The sequence below is a fragment of the Bufo bufo genome, chromosome 9, assembly GCF_905171765.1.
Source record: "Bufo bufo chromosome 9, aBufBuf1.1, whole genome shotgun sequence".
In the NCBI taxonomy this organism is placed as follows: domain Eukaryota; kingdom Metazoa; phylum Chordata; class Amphibia; order Anura; family Bufonidae; genus Bufo; species Bufo bufo.
This window is the reverse complement of record NC_053397.1, coordinates 41,171,861-41,190,589: the sequence shown is the minus strand read 5'-3', so window position 1 is coordinate 41,190,589 and position 18,729 is coordinate 41,171,861. Positions and strand designations below refer to the sequence as shown.

Here is an 18,729-nt window from a genome sequence, read left to right as displayed (position 1 = left end):
GTGCTGACACCTGACCCAGAACAGCACATTGGTGGGAGTGCAGGGTGTTGGACACCCACTGATCTGATATTGATGACCTTTTCTGAGGATAATGAGGTAATAAGGTAATGGGTGAGCACTCTAGCACTTGGACTTATATAAAATTTTATTAAATCAATTAATTAGTACATGTACAGATTATAAAATAGATTAAAAACATTAAGGTGCTGTTGCCAACGGAGAAACAATATATTAAAATCTAGCTCTTCAAATATACAAAGTCCAAACAATGTAAGCTATCAGGATAGTTGTTATTGGACGCGAAAGTCATCTGGTTAAAATACCAGATTTCTGATATGAACGTAGATTCCTGTCCCATATATATCAATCTGCGTCAGGAGCAAGTAAATATCCGGGATATAGCTATGATAGTAGTTGCCTCTTTCGGCGTATCACAAAGTTTGCAGAGTATGAATCTCTAATATGGTCGCAACCTTGGTAGCCGTTGATAGTATTTGTAACCATGGGTAGGTCAATATATTAGGAAGAATGTCTCTTACCTTCCTTCTTATCCAAACGAGGGTCGAGCGGCGCGGGTTGATACCAGCGTCACGCTCCGTGCTCCTCTCGCCGGCTGTCCCGAGCTATCGCGGGAGTTGGGGCAGGACTTGGTTCGTCCGTACCTGTTACTCTTCCGGCATGGAACAAAGAAAGATGCCTCTTTGGTCTGTGGTTTCTTGTTCCAGTATTATTTGCTTTATCTTGCAATTCCAATATTCATAGCGTGGCCACGCTAATGGTCGCGGAGGTGCTCTTTACAGGTGTCCGATCCGGCCCAAACGCGTTTCGGGAATTGACCTTCCCTTCATCAGTGGTATCTTGACACCTGTATGCCTCCGCCTTTTATATCCAAGACAGCACACAAAATATGGAAAACTGGATTTCTATTCTGAAATGCGATTTTTTTGCCAGCGTTTTTTTCTGCATGCGTTTTCCATGCGATTTTTTAGACACATATGCGTTTTTTGTACTGCATGTTGCTTATGTTCTTGTGAACTTGGGATATAAGTGGATTTATTATACATGATTGCTTTATAGAAATATATCATTTTGTAGTTTCTCACCTTTTCTGAGGATAGGCAGTCAATATCTAAATACCGGAAACTCCCCTTGAGGTCGAACTACAGTGGCACTACAAGCAATACATTAGAAAATTCCATAAAAAGCAACCTGCTAATAATCTTGTAATGTGCAGTCACTGAAACATCCTCTGAAGACTGGGATTTCTTATTTCCCCAGATCACCCGGCTGAATATTACACATAGGTTAGTGTGGCTTATAATCACTTTATATTAGAGAGTGGCTATTTATCCAGCCCCAATGCACTGTTTAAAGGATGGTTCACCAACTAGATTTATATAACGGGGAAGGCAGGATCAGCCGACAATCTAATGGGTATAGGGCAGCCAAATCTTTTGTTACGTCTGGGGCTAATGGGTGTCTGGCACTGGTATTTTGCCCTCCTCTATAGAAATAAAATAAATAAATATACATGTTCATCTGAACCATATATGCATATTTATGAAGGGTTAGGAGAGAGGAGCTATCTAGGATGGATGCCCAGCTTAAGAAGGAATGATGAACATGCAAGTACCCAGTTTTGGAAGCCAGAAGTAGGTAGAGAATCTCATGCATTGAGAACTATAATAATAGGCCTACTTCTTCCTTTTGGTGTCCCCAAACTACTCAAATAAATTCTTATGACTTGCGGCTCATGGTCCTAAAGTACCACAACTATATTACATAATTATATTTACAGCACTGGCATCTTCTTATGAAGCAGAGGAGCATTTGGTCGTCAAGGCCTAGATGCTCTTATACCATTGGTAAGGGCTGAGGAGTGGACTCATTTTGGCTACGCATTAGACAATAATTGTACTGAGTTAAAACTTTGCTGGCCTATACAGTATAAAGACCATTGTCCATCCTGCAATGTCCGTGGTAGTGGTCTATCATCAAGCACAGTCTGACGTACATCCTTTTCCAATTTATTAGTAACTTCCACCTTCTACATATCATTACAATCAGCTGTAATTAAACTATTTTCAGCTTCCTTATCTGCTTCCTGGAAATTCAAAACCAAAGTGAAAAAATGTCCTTCTGAAGGAGAATGTCCACTAACTATCCCACAATGACCTTTATACAGTAGCTTTACCACTGCTGCTCATGTGCAGAGTCCTCATCTTGAATAATATTTGTTGATTTGTTATTGCATCTTTATTTGGATAGACCAGAAATGTTTTTTGGACAAAACATCATTTTGGTAGACTTTCCGTCACCTTGGAGAAACATTCAGTTTCCTGCCCTAGTTAGTTTCTTGGCCAAGACACAGTGGTTTGCTGGTTTCCAGTACCTGGGGCACATGTCCTCTGAACCCTATAGCTATATTCACACTGTAGACAATGAAGCTATGGGTCCATGGAGATATAGAGTTGCCCGCAATTTTTACTATAATCTTGGCATTACCTTGGCTTGTGGGACATCAATGTTTCCTGATGCTTTTGGCGACCTAGCCTAGGATTGACTTTTTGATTAACTTGAACACGCATATTAATTTTATATAAGCCAAGGTTGTTGAACAGCTGCCAGACATCACTGGCGCAGAATTGAACAGGAATGCTCCAACTTGGCAATTCCAATTTGACATAAGCTGTTTGCAAGGGTCTTCCAGCTCCCAAAGACGTAGAATTATTGGTGGATTCCACAAAATCAATGGGATATGGGATTAAAAGTCTAAGATAGATGGCATTACCTGCCAAACTGGTTAAAAAAGTCATATACTTGTATTGTACTAATGTATTGCCAGTATAATGCCACTTGCCATGCTGCACTCACAGTAATTTTAGACATAAGCAGTATATATATTTTGAGCAGGTTGAGCAGTAAATGATGTGCAGAATTGACTCTTTGCAGATGTTTCTCAGCAGACAAAAAAAAAAAGAAAGGAAATCATTCATTAATAGATTCAAAGAGGCTTCAAGCACAAACTGTAAATTTCAGTCTATGGAAATGTTTATCTGGTTTGTCTTAAAAGAGATTACAATTGGTTACTGCAGGTGGAAGAGATGGTTTGAATTTATTCACTTAATAATCATCTTTGATGTAAGTCTGGAAGCAAAATGTGGAAACTGAGAAATTTAAACTGACCATAAACATGTGATGGCTGTCAGACAAACAATCTTTCCCGACTTCACCATAAATATGACCATAATGGTTGTCTGAGCAGGCTTGTAATTGGTATGACGGAAGCAGGGATAAGTGGCCACAGACAACTTTGGTCATACTGATCTAAGAAAGCAATATGACTAGATAGGTCAAAATCCAACCCGTTGGTTCCCTATTTCCTCACATGGACGATGTTGGGGACAACAAAGATAGAAAGAATGCTCCAGCACCAAACGTAGACGTTTCAACAATCCCGATCTTTATTCATCAACATGCATCGAATAGATACAACAGTCAGTGGCACTGGCTCCCACTTATTCCCAATAGATCTACGCATTTCGAATAGTAGTGTTCTTAGTCATGATCCAAGGTGTCTCACCTGTTCTGAATTGAAATAGGGTTTCACTCCGGCATCCCCACCCCCAGGGAGGGGTTTGGGAGAGCAGGGTGGACACAAAATCAATCAGACCCATGTGAGACACCTGTACAAACATTTTCACCCGTGACATATATTATCCAACTTAACAATACTTAAACATACAATATAAAATATAAAATCATATAGCTTTTTCCTGCTAATACAGATGTGATGGCCCTACGTAATACAAATTGCATTAATTATACATATGAAGGTTGGACTGAATTGGCAGCTTCGTTGGAATTTATTAAACTGAGAATTAATTGCATCACATTCCATATGTTATATTATATAGTTATCGGGTTAATATCCACTTTTATGTTCCCCTATGGGGACAAATCTATGGTAGTGTCCATTGCTGAGTAAGATTAATCTCAATGTTCAGTTAACACCATATTCATAGAATGCTGCATGGTGTAAACTGGAACCGAGGTCTGCACATATAAGGTGGTCAGAGAAATTGTAGCGAACGTGATGCAATCAATTGCTATTATCTGTGGTAGATGTTGGGGACAAGTCTGTTAATCACCCAAGACATGACAGTGCTGGCTTATGAACCAGAGAAAATGATCCTGGGGGTCCATCCTCAACCTCTACAGAACATTTACTCATCCACTTTTAACCGGGTTCTCTCAAAATTACTTTTGGGAAATTTTGAAATAAATATATGAGTTTATTAAAGAACATATATTAATGGCCTATACTAAGGAGCCAAGACATCTAAGACATTCCCATCTAAGACATGATGGAATATCCACAGTATAAATCATAAATGTCTGATACCACCTCTAGGACCTCCTTATATTGAGAATATGGTCCGAAAATCCCCTTTATGAGGTGGCCACTGGGGTGCTGCTCTATCCATTCAGTTCTATGGAGTTAATGAAAACAGCTAAGCAAGCCTGCACAACCACGTGTCCATTCATTCTCTTTTTGGATTCAGCGTCCTGTGGCCACCTCATCAGGTGGGACATGGTTTGGAGAATCTCTGTTCTCAAGATAGATGTGGGTCCCAGAAGTGGTTCCCAAGATGCAGCTGCATATATGTCTTTTAATATGGTAGAACAAAAGATCTCAGCTCTCCAGTGAGCTGTGCCTGAACAACCAATAGATGTGTCTTGATGATTATGTGGGCCCTGGGGTCAGCCCCAGCCCTCACCAATCCTAATTCCATATTGATGGCCATAAATACATAATCTTGGAAAACTGCTTTTTGATGTGCCCCAAATTAGGTTCAAATGAAATTGTCTCCCGCTGAACTTTTGGAGTCCATTATTGTGTCAGAACTTTGGCCCACAACTTCTAGCAAGCAGTTTGATATTACCATTCATTTTTTGTACAGCACTAATTGTGGATTACTAGTGGTTACTCTGAACTAGGTCTCCTTATTATGTCCCCTAAAGTCACTGCATGACCTGCTGTCCTATATTTTTTGTCTTGGTTCTCAACCTTCTACATGCTGGTGTTTCTGACTGTATCCAGCAAAGGGTCACCAACCAGAGGGCCTCGGTCACTGGAGTTAAGTCGTTGTTGTTACAGGTTTAATTCTTTGCAGCTTAGTTCCCCTGCTGTTTTAGTTTTTTGAAACCAAAGCTCATATATTGCTGCAGTTTCCTCTAATTCATGTAATGTCACCAGGGTCCCAGCAGGAGTTCTTTACTCAGAACATGCACTACAGAAGTCTGGCCAAACTAGACCATGAATCTTAACAAAGTGAATTTTACAAAGAGATGGGCTGTGTGCTCCAGTGATAAGTGTTACCGAAGAACATTATCACTAAGAATACTCGTCATAAGGATCATCAGGTTTAGAAAACCCATTTCAAATATGTATACAATATTCACTGCATTCAGAAAGTCTTCAGACCCTTTTACTTTTTTCAGATTTTGTAATGTTGGGGCCCTTGCTAAAATAGAAAAATTCAGAGTGTAAACGTCATCACGCCTACTTGACCATATCAAAGTGGAGAGGGGACAGCAGTTGCAGAGAGAGTAGATCCTCTATGTGTAATGGTAACGCCCCTGTTGCTCCTAGAGGCTCATTTGCATATAATAAAACATAATTTTTTTCAGCAATGCGGGCGCATATGAACATGGGACCAACACAGATGCCTTCAGCTGCCAAGCGCACATGCAATAGATCAGCCAGTTTCATAGCTACAAATCTGCTGACAGATGCCCTTTAAGAGCTATTTTACTATAGAAATACTACAGATACTAACAGAGCACTATATAGTGACACACAGAGCGGCTATGGCTTTGTAGTACGGATCTGCAGGGAGTCCATTCACTGCTAAACATCCTCCTGCACGCAGCTCTGCCTTATGCATTAGGTATAACACATGTCTCTTACCTGTAGCCTTAAATATCTCCATCTTGACTCTATTCGAGGTGTTAACATTTTTATGTTCTATTTTATTCTGTTCTTCATTCTCAAAATGATATATTCATTCTTTATGTTTATAAATGGAGATAAGCAGACAATTTGTTGTGTTTAGTGGAAATGTAAATTGTAAGTAAGGACGTGCAGAGGCAGCTGGCAGTGAAACAGTTAAATTGCTCAAAATCTAGGCTGCTGTCTTTCCTGCCCACACTTGCAGTGGCCTTAGGCAGGGAGTGAGAGAGAGAAAGAGCATCCCAGGTGGCAGACATACAAACCATGTTATTAAGCAGAGATCGCAAAACCTTGATCTTCAAAAACGCAGCCTAATTAGTCCCCGGCTTGAGAATAAATGGCATTCCACATCAAGACAAGTGAGAGATTCCTGAGAAATTCATTACCCAATATTTACTATCAACAAAGTTCTTGCCATTCTTTTTATAAGTCATGTCGATCGGGTTTGTAGTGATAAAAAAGTTGTCTTGTGTGCATCTTTATAAACGTGATGGAATCATCCATTTCTTCTTCTTGGCCTCTTATAATTACTACTGTGTGTTTGAAGCTTTTGTTGGGAAAATTGGTTACTAGGTGAATTGTTTGCTCATTGACAACAACTTTGTTTCAAGTATGGCCAAGTATATGAGGCGCTGGCGTCACATGGCCGCCACTGCCCCTCCAATCCCGCTTTCCTCCCTCTTCCAGCCAGCGACGGTCCCAGCTGCCTGCATCTAAAGTTACTTCTGCAGGCTGCAGCCTGCATGTTCAAATTAAAGGCCTCCAGGGCTGTTCTGTAGGGTGCTCGCTCACTCTTGGCCTATTAAAGGGTCAGTGAGCATGTTCACATTTTTCCACAGCCTCTGGATGGCGGACTCAGGGTAAATAAGGCACCTTTCCCGGTGGGAGGGTGCCTGAGCTTTAGGTTCCTAGATTTTTTGTTTAACAGCGAAGATGTGATGTTCTGACTGCCTTTTACCGACCCTGATACCCCGCTGTCCATCCTGACCTTAGTCTGTTTTCTGTATTGATCCATTGCTGTCTGCCGTGAACTGGTTTCTCGGATATGCTTGAACTCTGCCTGACCTTACCATGTCTCCTGACTATTGATTATTACCTTTCCACATGGTGATTCACATCAGTGTCTTAGGAGGTAGCTCCCCTGCAACGAAGACTAGATCTTTGTAAATGGTGAGAATCAGGGGATCTCCAGGATAAAGATTTTCAGTGAGCATATTCAAATTTTTCCACAGCCTCTGGATGGCGGCCTCAGTGTAAATAAGGCATGTTTCCCGGTGGGAGGGTGCCTGAGCTTTAGGTTCCTAGATTTTTTGTTTAATAGCGAAGATGTGATGTTCTGACTGCCTTTTACCGACCCTGATACCCCGCTGTCCATCCTGACCTTAGTCTGTTTTCTGTATTGATCCATTGCTGTCTGCCGTGAACTGGTTTCTCGGATATGCTTGAACTCTGCCTGACCTTACCATGTCTCCTGACTATTGATTATTACCTATCCACATGGTGCTTCACATCGGTGTCTTAGGAGGTAGCTCCCCTGCAGCGAAGACTAGATCTTTGTAAATGGTGAAAATCAGGGGACCTCCAGGATAAAGATTTTAAGGATAGCCCTGTCATACCAGTTAGTTGGCATAGTGGGTCCATATCAACTGCCCGTTACATTATAAAGTTTGTGAAGAATGTATAGCATCAACCAATACTTAAAGGGTTTCTCCAGGTTTTTCATATTGATGCCCTATCTTCAGGATAGGCTATCAATATGAGTTTGGTGGAGGTCTGACACCCAGTAACCCTGTCAATCAGCTGTATGAGGACACTGTGGCACTCACCATAGCCTCCTCACAGCTTACCAAGCACAGGATCGTCTATTACATAGCAGCTGTGCTTGGTATTGCAGCTCAGCCACATTCACTTGAATGGGACGGATCTGCGTGTAGGCCAGGTCACCGATGAATGTTACGTTATATGACCAAGGAAGAAGCATAGGCACTCATGAAGCGCTCTGGCCTCTTTATACAGCTCATTGTCAGGGGTGCCAGGAGTCAGACCCTCACTGATCTGATATTGATGACCTATCTTGTGGATAGGCCATCCATATCTAAATCCGAAACAACCCCTTTAATTAGAAACTTAGGCAAACTTATCAAATCATTCCCACCATCCCTTATCTAGTTAAGATTATAAATTACAACTTCTAAATTCTCCCTTTAGTCTCTGTTTAGCTGCAGCAATGACATCACATTGACAACACATGATTGTTTCAGCCAATCACTGACCCCTTTGGTCTACCTCTGAGGTCAATGATTGGCTGCAGCAGTCACATGTCAACATAATGTCATTGCTGCAGCTGGGTAACAGGGAGAACCAGCGTGGTGGTGCTAGATCTGCTAGGTACAGTAAGTACTGTTCTGTTCATTATTGCAGGCTATTCCCCAGCATTGACTGGTATGTCTTTTTGGTAGAGACCTGTTTTGGCTGTCTAGAATACACATGTATGATCTCCAACATAGAATGTGCTTCGAAACAAGGGTCTGAACTTGTAAGATGACTGCAAAACAACTTCTAAAATGGCTTTGCTTCCATAGTTAAAGGGGTTATCCACAAATTTATATTGATGACCTATCCTCTGGATAGGTCATCAATATGAGATCAGTGGGGATCCCGGGTGTCAGCTCTTAGAAAAGGCCAATGCTCTGTGAGCACCGTAGCCTCTTCCTAGGCCACTGGACAACACCATACATCAGTCATATAGCCTTGTTGCAGCTCAGCCCCAGTCAATTCCTGGATAATCCCTTTAAATGTTTTACTACTTTTAAAGATATTTCAGTGTTCTTTATCAAAAAATTAGACCAACCAGTTAGTGGTAATGCCAAAACATGGTACAAATTGCAATAAGAATCTTAAGGCAGTGATACCCATCCTCATTGCCATGAGAGACTACCATTGTAGTCTCACCTGAGAAGAACCTAATCTGTTCCTATCTCAAAAAAGCTCAGTGTGAGAGAGTAAAGCATTCTATACATCTTGCACTGCTCCATGTTTTGGTCCAGACATCTTTGAGCAGGATGAAATTATGCATTCCTACTTTAAAAATGACAGGTCAATCTTGCTGATGTCATTTGGAGGATCCTTAACCAAGTGCCCCTGTTCATTCATACAGAGCCTGTTTGGTGGTGCGCGGAGTTCCTACGAGTCAGTGCTATGGACCTGTAAGCACTGTGTGGGTGCTGCCGTATTGTGTGTTATGCTATATGGCATGGAGAGTAACACACTTTTTTTAAAGATATTTATAGAAGAAAAAGATCTGTGCGCCCATAAAATAGGCGATGTGTGGAGGTACAATTGGGGCCGATAGATCTTGTACTGCAGCTCTGTACAATACAGATGAATCCTATTTATTTATTTTATACATTATATAGTGCTACTATATGCCGCAAAACACTTTACAGACACTAGTATCACACTGTCCCCAGTGGGGCTCACAAATAAGTTCCCTATCAGTATGTCTTTGGAGTGTGGGAGGAAACCGGAGTACCCGGAGGAAACCCATGCAAACACAGGGAGAACATACAAACTCCATGCAGATGTTGTCCTTGGTCAGATTGAACCCTAGGGCTGCAAGGCACCAGTGCTAACCACTGAGCTACCTTGCTGCCCAAGGCATGATAAACCATAAACATTTTTCTACATATCGCAAGAAACCCAGTTTAGATTTTTTTTTTTTTATTATTATTTAAGTATTCTTTGTATCCTTGTAAACCTGGTATTGTATTTAAAAAAAAATTAAAGTAATATTGAAAATAAATAAGTGGGTAATAATAATTTTGAAAATAGCAATTTTTCATAAATTCATTTTCAGAGGCAGTTATTTTTATTCTGGGCACAAGAAACTTTAAAAAATACTATTTATAGAAGAAATATTAACAGCAACCACATTCCTATTACGATAAAGAAAATACAGCAGCTTATGCTATTTCTAGTGTTGAGTTGTAAGATTTTGGTGCCGAATAAAAAGGTAGGGAAGCAGCTGAATGAGTTTATAGGGCTCTGAATGAAACTATTCAGACGTTACACATTCAAGTACTATGCAGGCCTAGAAATTGTAGGTCAAATAAAAATCTAAGAATTTGATGTGGGAAAAATGGTTGTATTCAAAAATTACAATAACGATGTTTGACTAAAAATGACTTAACAAGAAGAAATGTATTATAAATAAAACAGTCTATATAACACATTTTGATTTTAACTGGTGATATGGTGGCCAAATACTGTAGGTAGCTGTTGGCCATCAGCTTTTCCTACCCCATCCCCCAATACACATGCACACTCAGATGATGTATTTTCAATTTGAAGAGGGAAATGATTGATGGTATCTCTTATAAGAACAGGAGTTGGACATATTGAAATTGACCAACCAAAATACCTAATCTCTCTTTTGCCAGGGATCTGACATCCAGGATAGTTAGGGCACCCCACATGCATCAGATCAGCCAATCACAGTGAAACTGTTGTGTTTGTCCAATGTTCATTTAGTGTGTATGGACACATTTAGCCTACCTCCTCCTTCAGTGGTACACACACCTTAGCCATGCCATGCCACCACTTTGGGACACAGGAGTTGTGAGGATCTAGACACCTTATCAAGTGCATATTTCTGGTTCCAAAATTGATACTTGAGGAAATGGCTATTTCAGCACTGTCCCTATCAAATAACTTTGTTCCAAGCCAGTTTTAGTTTTGTCAGTTCACACCAAATTATGAGTTTTTTATAGGTCTTTCCTATGACAACATCATAAGCTACAATTTAAGAATTTATACTTATTAAGTTCCTCATTTGCAAGATTGACAAGGCAGGCCACCAATTGTCTGACTCTCATGGCGCCTTACTATACCACATTTAAGGCACAAATTGCACTTCCCTGGTCCTTCCCTGTACGCATAATCTGAATAATAAACAGTAGTAATAAAGGACCCGTTATCAGATATCAAAGAACTGCCTCTATGGTACATACAGCCAGGTCCATAAATATTGGGACATTGACACAATTCTAACATTTTTGCCTCTTTATACCACCACAATGGATTTGAAATGAAACGAACAAGATGTGCTTTAACTAGAGACTGTCATCTTTAATTTGAGGGTATTTACATCCAAATCAGGTTAACGGTGTAGGAATTACAACAGTTTGCATATGTGCCTCCCACTTGTTAAGGGACCAAAAGTAATGGGACATAATAATAATCATATATCAAACTTTAACTTTTTAATACTTGGTTGCTAACCCTTTGCAGTCAATTACAGCCTGAATTCAGGAACGCATAGACATCACCGGACACTGGGTTTCATCCCTGGTGATGCTCTGCCAGGCCTCTACTGCAACGGTCTTCAGTTCCTGCTTGTTCTTTGGTGCATTTTCCCTTCAGTTTTGTCTTCAGCAAGTGAAATGCATGCTCAATCGGATTCAGGTCAGGTGATTGACTTGGCCTTTGCATAACATTCCACTTCTTTCAATTAAAATCTCTTTGGTTGCTTTTGCAGTATGCTTTGGGTCATTGTCCATCTGCACTGTGAAGCGCTGTCTAATGAGTTCTGAAGCATTTGGCTGAATATGAGCAGATAATATTGCCCGAAACACTTCAGAATTCATCCTGCTGCTTTTGTCAGCAGTCACATCATCAATAAATACAAGAGAACCAGTTCGATTGGCAGCCATGCATGCCCACGCCATGACACTACCACCACCATGCTTCACTGATGAGGTGGTATGCTTAGGATCATGAGCAGTTCCTTTCCTTCTCCATACTCTTCTCTTCCCATCACTCTGGTACAAGTTGATCTTGGTCTCATCTGTCCACAGGATGTTGTTCTAGAACTGTGAAGGCTTTTTTAGATGACGCTTGGCAAACTCTAATCTGGCCTTCCTGTTTTTGAGGCTCACCAATGGTTTACATCTTGTGGAGAACCCTCTGTATTCCCTCTAGTGAAGTCTTCTCTTGATTGTTGACTATGACACACATACACCTACCTCCTGGAGAGTGTTATTGATCTGGCCAACTGTTGTAAAGGGTGTTTTTTTCACCAGGGAAAGAATTCCTCGGTCATCCACCACAGTTGTTTTCCGTGGTCTTCCAGGTCTTTTTGGTGTTGCTGAGCTCACCGGTGCGTTCCTTCTTTTTAAGAATGTTCAAAACTGTTGTTTTGGCCACGCCTAATGTTTTTGCTATCTCTCTGATGGGTTTGTTTTTGTTTTTTCAGCCTAATGATGGCTTGCTTCACTGACAGTGACAGCTCTTTGGATCTAATCTTGAGTTGACAGCAACAGATTCCAAATGCAAATAGCACATTTGAAATTACCTCTGGACCGTTTATCTGCTCATTGTAATTGGGATAATGAGGGAATAACACACCCCTGGCCATGGAACAGCTGAGAAGCCAATTGTCCCATTACTTTTTGGTCCCTTAACAAGTGGGAGGCACATATGCAAACTGTTGTAATTCCTACACCGTTCACCTGATTTGGATGTAAATACCCTCAAATTAAAGCTGACAGTCTGCAGTTAAAGCATATCTTGTTTGTTTCATTTCAAATCCATTGTGGTGGTGTATAGAGCCAAAAATGTTAGAATTGTGTTGATGTCCCAATATTTATGGACCTGACTGTATGTACTTAATAACAAAGTAGATCTGGAGATCTTCTTTCTTAGAGATATAGTATGGCTTCCTGGATCTCTTCTTGTGTCCTTACCTGCTATACTCGCTGAATGGTTGGGAAAGCACTTATTCATCTTCCTTAACACATGTTCTGCATGGTTTCTTCTGACCTCATTTGCTCTTCATGTGAAATTGGCTTTTGATCAACAATGCATCATCTCAATTGGCAAGGAAATCCAGCTACCCCAACCCTCTGGAGCCCTTTTACTCTAGATAACTATATAACTTCGGCACATCCACCGCCGGCCTAAATCTACGCCAGCTTCCTTGCTGGCTTAAATTTAGACCATTTTCTATGCCTAGGCGTAGAAAATGATAAATGAGATGGGCCTGATGGCCAGTCCCCTTTCCCGCCCACAACACGCTCCCTTTTTTAGACCTGGCATGAGCAGGAAAAAGTTGCAGACAGTTATACGCCAGAAAACTGACATACCTTATTTTTCACCCTATAAGATGCACTTTTTCCCCCCAAACATGGGGGGGGGGAGTTAGTGCCTCTTATGCGGTGAATATAGGAAAAACACATGTCCGGCATTACTTTAGTGTACCTTCCGCGCTGCTGTGCTGCGACGATCAAAGGGCCAGCCGCGCTGCTGGTGCTTGCTGAAGGAGCCCAACAGGCTGCGGGTATTCAGTGGCAGGTACTGGACGCCACTGTGATGCAGGGGCTGGTTGCCACTATGGGCTGTCTGTGGAAGGGACCGGCCGGCCTCAGGAAGTGCTGGGTGGTAAAGGCCGGCCCGAAGCACTGTTATGGAGGAGGGAAGGTGAGGAAAGTTGAGGAGCTCAGGAGCAGACAGACGAGGGGTGGAGCAGACTCCCATGTCACACATTCCTGCTCCGCCTCTCAGTCGCCACACTGCCTGCTCCTGACTACGTGCTTCTGGCTAAGTGCAGAGCTGTGCCCTGACAGAAAGATTCTCTAAGGTAACCCTAATGACCCCACTGCTAATTAAGTAATATTTTTTTTCCCATTTTCACCCTCTAAAACCTAGATGCGTCTTATAGGCAGGTGCGTCTTATAGGGCGAAAAATACGGTATGTAATTTAGTAAATTACCCATATGTTCTATGGCTACCCAAAGCCATATGTCAACTAAAAACATGACAATCTGATCAATGTAGATAAGGTTATATGAATTGAAAGATTTTCAGATGAAAGTATTAATCTGGATTGAATCTAACAGATTTTTGGGTCTGACCACCAGCTGAGACATATTCATACAAATTACGTGGAGTTTCAGGTCACCATTGCATTGTTAGAATGTAGGCTTTATTTCTGGAATATTCTACATGATCCACGTAATAGTGAGCATTTATGGCCAGATCCTTCAGCCTGACTCAACAATGACCAAATATCTATGTAGAAGGTGGTAAAAAGAACTTCCTGGTGTCTAAAGTACTTATTATTGGTTCTTGACCTCTATGCAAAGAAGTCAATCATTCCTATTTTTGACCACTCAAAAAGACAGTCAAGGTCTACGTGTCTTTGAGTAAAGAAGATGTCTACTTGACCAGTGGATGTCTACTTGACCAGAAATTGTTTGAAATCTAGTGGTTATGTTGTGACATTCTATGTCTATATACTAAACTAAATAGAGGTAGTTCAATCTTGAAGAACATTCTGAAGACATTTTTTTAAATTAATGATTAGTAATGATAGTCATATAATTGTAATATATATTTGATCTAATGGATCATGGATTATAATTCACCAGGAACTCCATTGAACCTGCTGGTCATGGATTTTCATGTCATGGTCAAGACTGTTGGTTATTTTCAGAGAACACTGTTACGGCCATGGCCAAGTTAACTAGAATGGAGTCCACGGTGGTCCTTCCATCATATTGTTACAGACTGAGAACTACACATCTGTATATTTCCTTCTCTTTCAACTGTGGTTGTGATGTATAATGGCTTTGTAGTCAATTATCAAAAATGGTTTGTGTATGTCTATTCTTTTAACTTTTACCTATAAAAGGAAAGGAATTTAAGGAGCATCTGAAATCATTATAGAACAAGCAGACTAGGTGGTTTGTCTGATCTCCCTGTTCTCTGTTAGGAAGAGGATAATGTTGCAACTGCAGATATGTTGTAATTGGTCAGGAAGAGCCCCGGGCACTGAGCCGTCACAGGCATACACATCACAAAGACATTCACATACCTGCAGTTAGAGATGTAAGGGGCAGGCTCTCCCCACTTATCAGAACAAACCTGTCATTTTTTGTGTAATCTGCTGGCTAGAAGTGATTTTTTTATTTGGAAAAATGATTGAACACGTTCCTTGTCTGTAGTTCTTCAACATCTCTATTATCAGTTAACGATATCCTGATCATGCTCATGCTATTGTGTTATACAACATACCAAGTACACTAGCTGATACATCAGCTCTGGCTTTATGAAGAACTAAGGAAAAATGTTTAATGTCTAAATTTCTCTTTTATCCACTATAGTCTTTCATTTATGTGATAGATATATGAATCTGGACCATTTATTTTGTATCTAATGTAATAAGTATCTCTGACATAAAGGGGTTGTGCAAGAATGGTGGGGTTTAGCAAACCCCGCATTCTGTCAGACCTGCAGAAGGAAGATGACTTACCTGCTTCCCAGCATCGGCTCTTCCTTCTCCTGCCCTGGGCTCCTCTGCTGGGCTCCACCAATGTCAACATCTGGTTTGACATTGTTGCAGCCAATTACTGGCTGCGGCGGTGTCCGGCCCCCTTTGCGTCATTACAAATGACCATATGATGTAGGGGGAGCTGGACACTGCCGCAGCCAGTGACTGAATTCGGCCATGTCAAACCGGATGTTGGAATCAGTAGAGCCCAGTAGAACATTGCAGGCCTGCAGGAGAAGGAGCGGAAAACCAGCACCGTGAAGCTGGAAAGTCATCTTCTATTTGCAGGTCTCTGCACGTCTCCCACTCTTAAACAGCCCCTTAAAAGAAACATTCTAGGCAATACTTATACACTGTGTTATGATTATTGCAAGGCATGATGCAAAGATTCAACGAACACCAAAGAGAATCTCTCATATGTGTGTCATATACCACCCTGCACTAGATATTGCACGGTGTATCTAATCTTATAACGAAAAGGTAAAGTTAAAGATGTCATCAAATTCTGATGACTAGTTACAGCATTGGGTAATATGACAGATAATTTATAGTAAAAAAAAAATTGGACTATTGGCTATCATATGATTACAATACAATACTCTAGTACCTGTTTTATCCTAAGTTAAAGGGGATATCTAGTTTAGAAAAAATATTTTTCCATATACTGTATTAGGGAATTCTGAATTAATAGAGGGGGGTCCTAATCTGTTGGCCAAAATAAAGAATATTTATAAAGAGTGTCTCTGGCTCTGGAGGACCTGTGTTGTCCTGCATTACAGATAACTCTACTGATTTCAGGGAGCAGTGTAATGGTGCTACAGGGAATTGAATGCTAAAGCCTCATGCACACAAGTTTGTATATTAACAAAATGTAGCAGAAGATAATGTATAGAAATGAATAATAAAGCATGTTTCTGCTTCTGTTCTCCTTCCAGTTAAGAAACAGCAAGATTCAGCAGAGAAGTGGAAACCGTTCCATTGATCAATGTGGATCCTCATCTTGTTGATGGAACGCTGCAGAATACGGCATCTGTGACTAATATGTGGCTGTTGTATTGTGTTCAGAAGTACAGATATGCTGAGCATCAAAGCAGCGTGTATTGTGTGTGTAACACATGGTCTGAACCCACAGGAAGTTCCAGGCAATTAGAGAGTAATTCATATTGGCGATGTTCACTCTACAATATTGTCACTTGAACAAGTTCTGCCTGTAATCTAAACTGCCATCTACACCACAGTGGTGTAAAATAAGGACTGTTTAATGATGTCATGAGAAAATTAACTGTGCATCCTTCTTCCAAAGATAAAAAAATCCTCTCCCCTATCCTCTCAGATCAGTTGATAACAACAGGCTTTCGATTTCCAAGATCAAATGCGGGTGTTTATGCTATTCAAAAAAAATTGAAAAAGTCGTTGGTTGTATCTGATTTCCCCAAGCCTTAAAACAGATGGCCGATCCCTGCCAATGTTCATGACAAAGTTCCCAATGTGCTCTGGCCCAGGTTGGACAATAAAATCAATATACAGGCAATATTAACCCTTTGCTGCCAGTTTCCTGCAACTCAGCAGATGGTCTTTGCAGTGTCTTTAGGCAGCAAAAGGGTTAAAAGGAATACGTATTAAAAAGTGGCATGTTTCTCTGACAATGCATGGGATATCTAAACTATAAAAATGCTTAAAATATATACTAAGGATGGTGGTCACCAGAGGGTATAGCTGAGAAGACAAGAACATATACCAAGGATGCTGGATGTCAGTAGGTATAGCTGAGAATGCAAAAACACATACCAAGGAAGGTGTTCACCACTAGGTATAGCTGAGAAGACAGTGACATATACCAAGGAAAGTGGTCACCAGTGGATATAGCTGAGAAGAGAAGAACATATACCAAGGAAGATGGTCAGCAGTCGGTGTAACTGAGAAGTCAAGAACATATACCAAGGAAAGTGGTCATCAGTGAGCATAGCTGAGAAGGCTAGAACGTATACCAAAAATGGTGGTCACCAGTAGGTATCGCTGAGAAGGCATAAAACATAACAAGGATAATAGTCATCAGTGGGTATCCCTGAGAAGATTAACATATACCAAGGTTGATGGTCACCAATAGGTATAGCTAAGAAGGCAAGAACATATACTAAGGATGATGGTCACCAGTGGGTGTAACTGAGAAGACAAGAACATATACCAAGGAAAGTGGTCATCAGTGAGTATAGCTGAGAAGGCAAGAACGTATACCGAGGATGGTGATCACCAGTGGGTTTAACTGAGAAGACAAGAACTTTTTTGGGTAAAGATGGTAGAATTTGAAGACTGTGACATTAGAAAGAGTCACTCATGAGGACATTAATATGGTGATGTTTTAAGAAGTAATATGCATTGAATTTAGTTTTTGGTTCAAAGAAAATCTAAAGTATTTTTCTGTTTTCATCTGTGTTTTGCATGTTAAATTTAACTTGTGAAATGGGACCCAAAAATGTTTACATGCAAAACAGATTTCCTTATTGTATATGTGTCAGGCGTGTGTGTTTTTAAGATATGTATGTCATTTAAATAGAAATATATTCTGATATTGAAGTCAAGATAAAAACTCTCCCATGTTGACCCAAATCATTTTGGGTTATTTTCTGTTATCATTCTTTTTTTTACCAAAAACATATAATAATGGTATGCCTTTCTATGGCCATTGAAAACTGGAAATATTTAAAGTGCCATAAGTATATGATCGATGGGGATCTGATGACTGGGATACCCACCAATCTGGAGAGCAAGGGTGCTTGGTGCTTGGTGCATTGTTCTTGGCGTATTTGGCTTTTTCCATGTCTCCAATTTACTTGATTGGAGGGTGACCAACTTGCCCTTCCCCAGTTGGAACCCCACTGATCAGACATTTATATCAAGATGCAATAAAAATAAATTGGCACAGTTGTCATGGCTTTTTGTTTTTACAAGATCATTTTGTAAAAGATTCTTACTGATTAGAATGGATCCCACTGACCCCTGATTAGATTTATAGAGCCTTTTCATATGGCCTATAAGAAGGCTTTTGCTTCAAGTACAACCACCATTTCCAAAATAACAACACTTTTGGAAATTAGTACATCTTCACCCTTGAAGTATATCAATTCCAATAAATGGAGTCAAAGAGATTGAAAACCTTAAACGTTGAATAAGTTGTTTGCATTTAGGTTTCAGATAAATGGTCATATCCACTTGTTTGGTGGTTTGCATGGTTTCGTATAGGAAGAAGCTCCTTGTATAGAAAGAAATATATTATATATAATTATAAGCAAGTGTTGCCTTATGTCCAGCCATTCTGTTTGTACAGTGCATACACACAGTAATGGGAGTTTGCAATGACTGTTATCGACATAAGTAGTTTATATTG

The 18,729-nt window shown here is 40.5% G+C and overlaps 1 protein-coding gene across 1 annotated transcript in view; it reads left to right on the top strand.

Annotated features, from left to right (window-relative positions):
• ERC2 (ELKS/RAB6-interacting/CAST family member 2) overlaps positions 1 to 16,537 on the top strand; it is a 944,454-nt gene extending 927,917 nt beyond the window's left edge. The window contains exon 18 of the mRNA XM_040408024.1: positions 16,280 to 16,537. The gene's annotated coding sequence lies outside the window, so the exon portion shown is untranslated. The remainder of the gene's footprint in view (positions 1 to 16,279) is intronic.
• Positions 16,538 to 18,729: the final 2,192 nt, after the last annotated feature.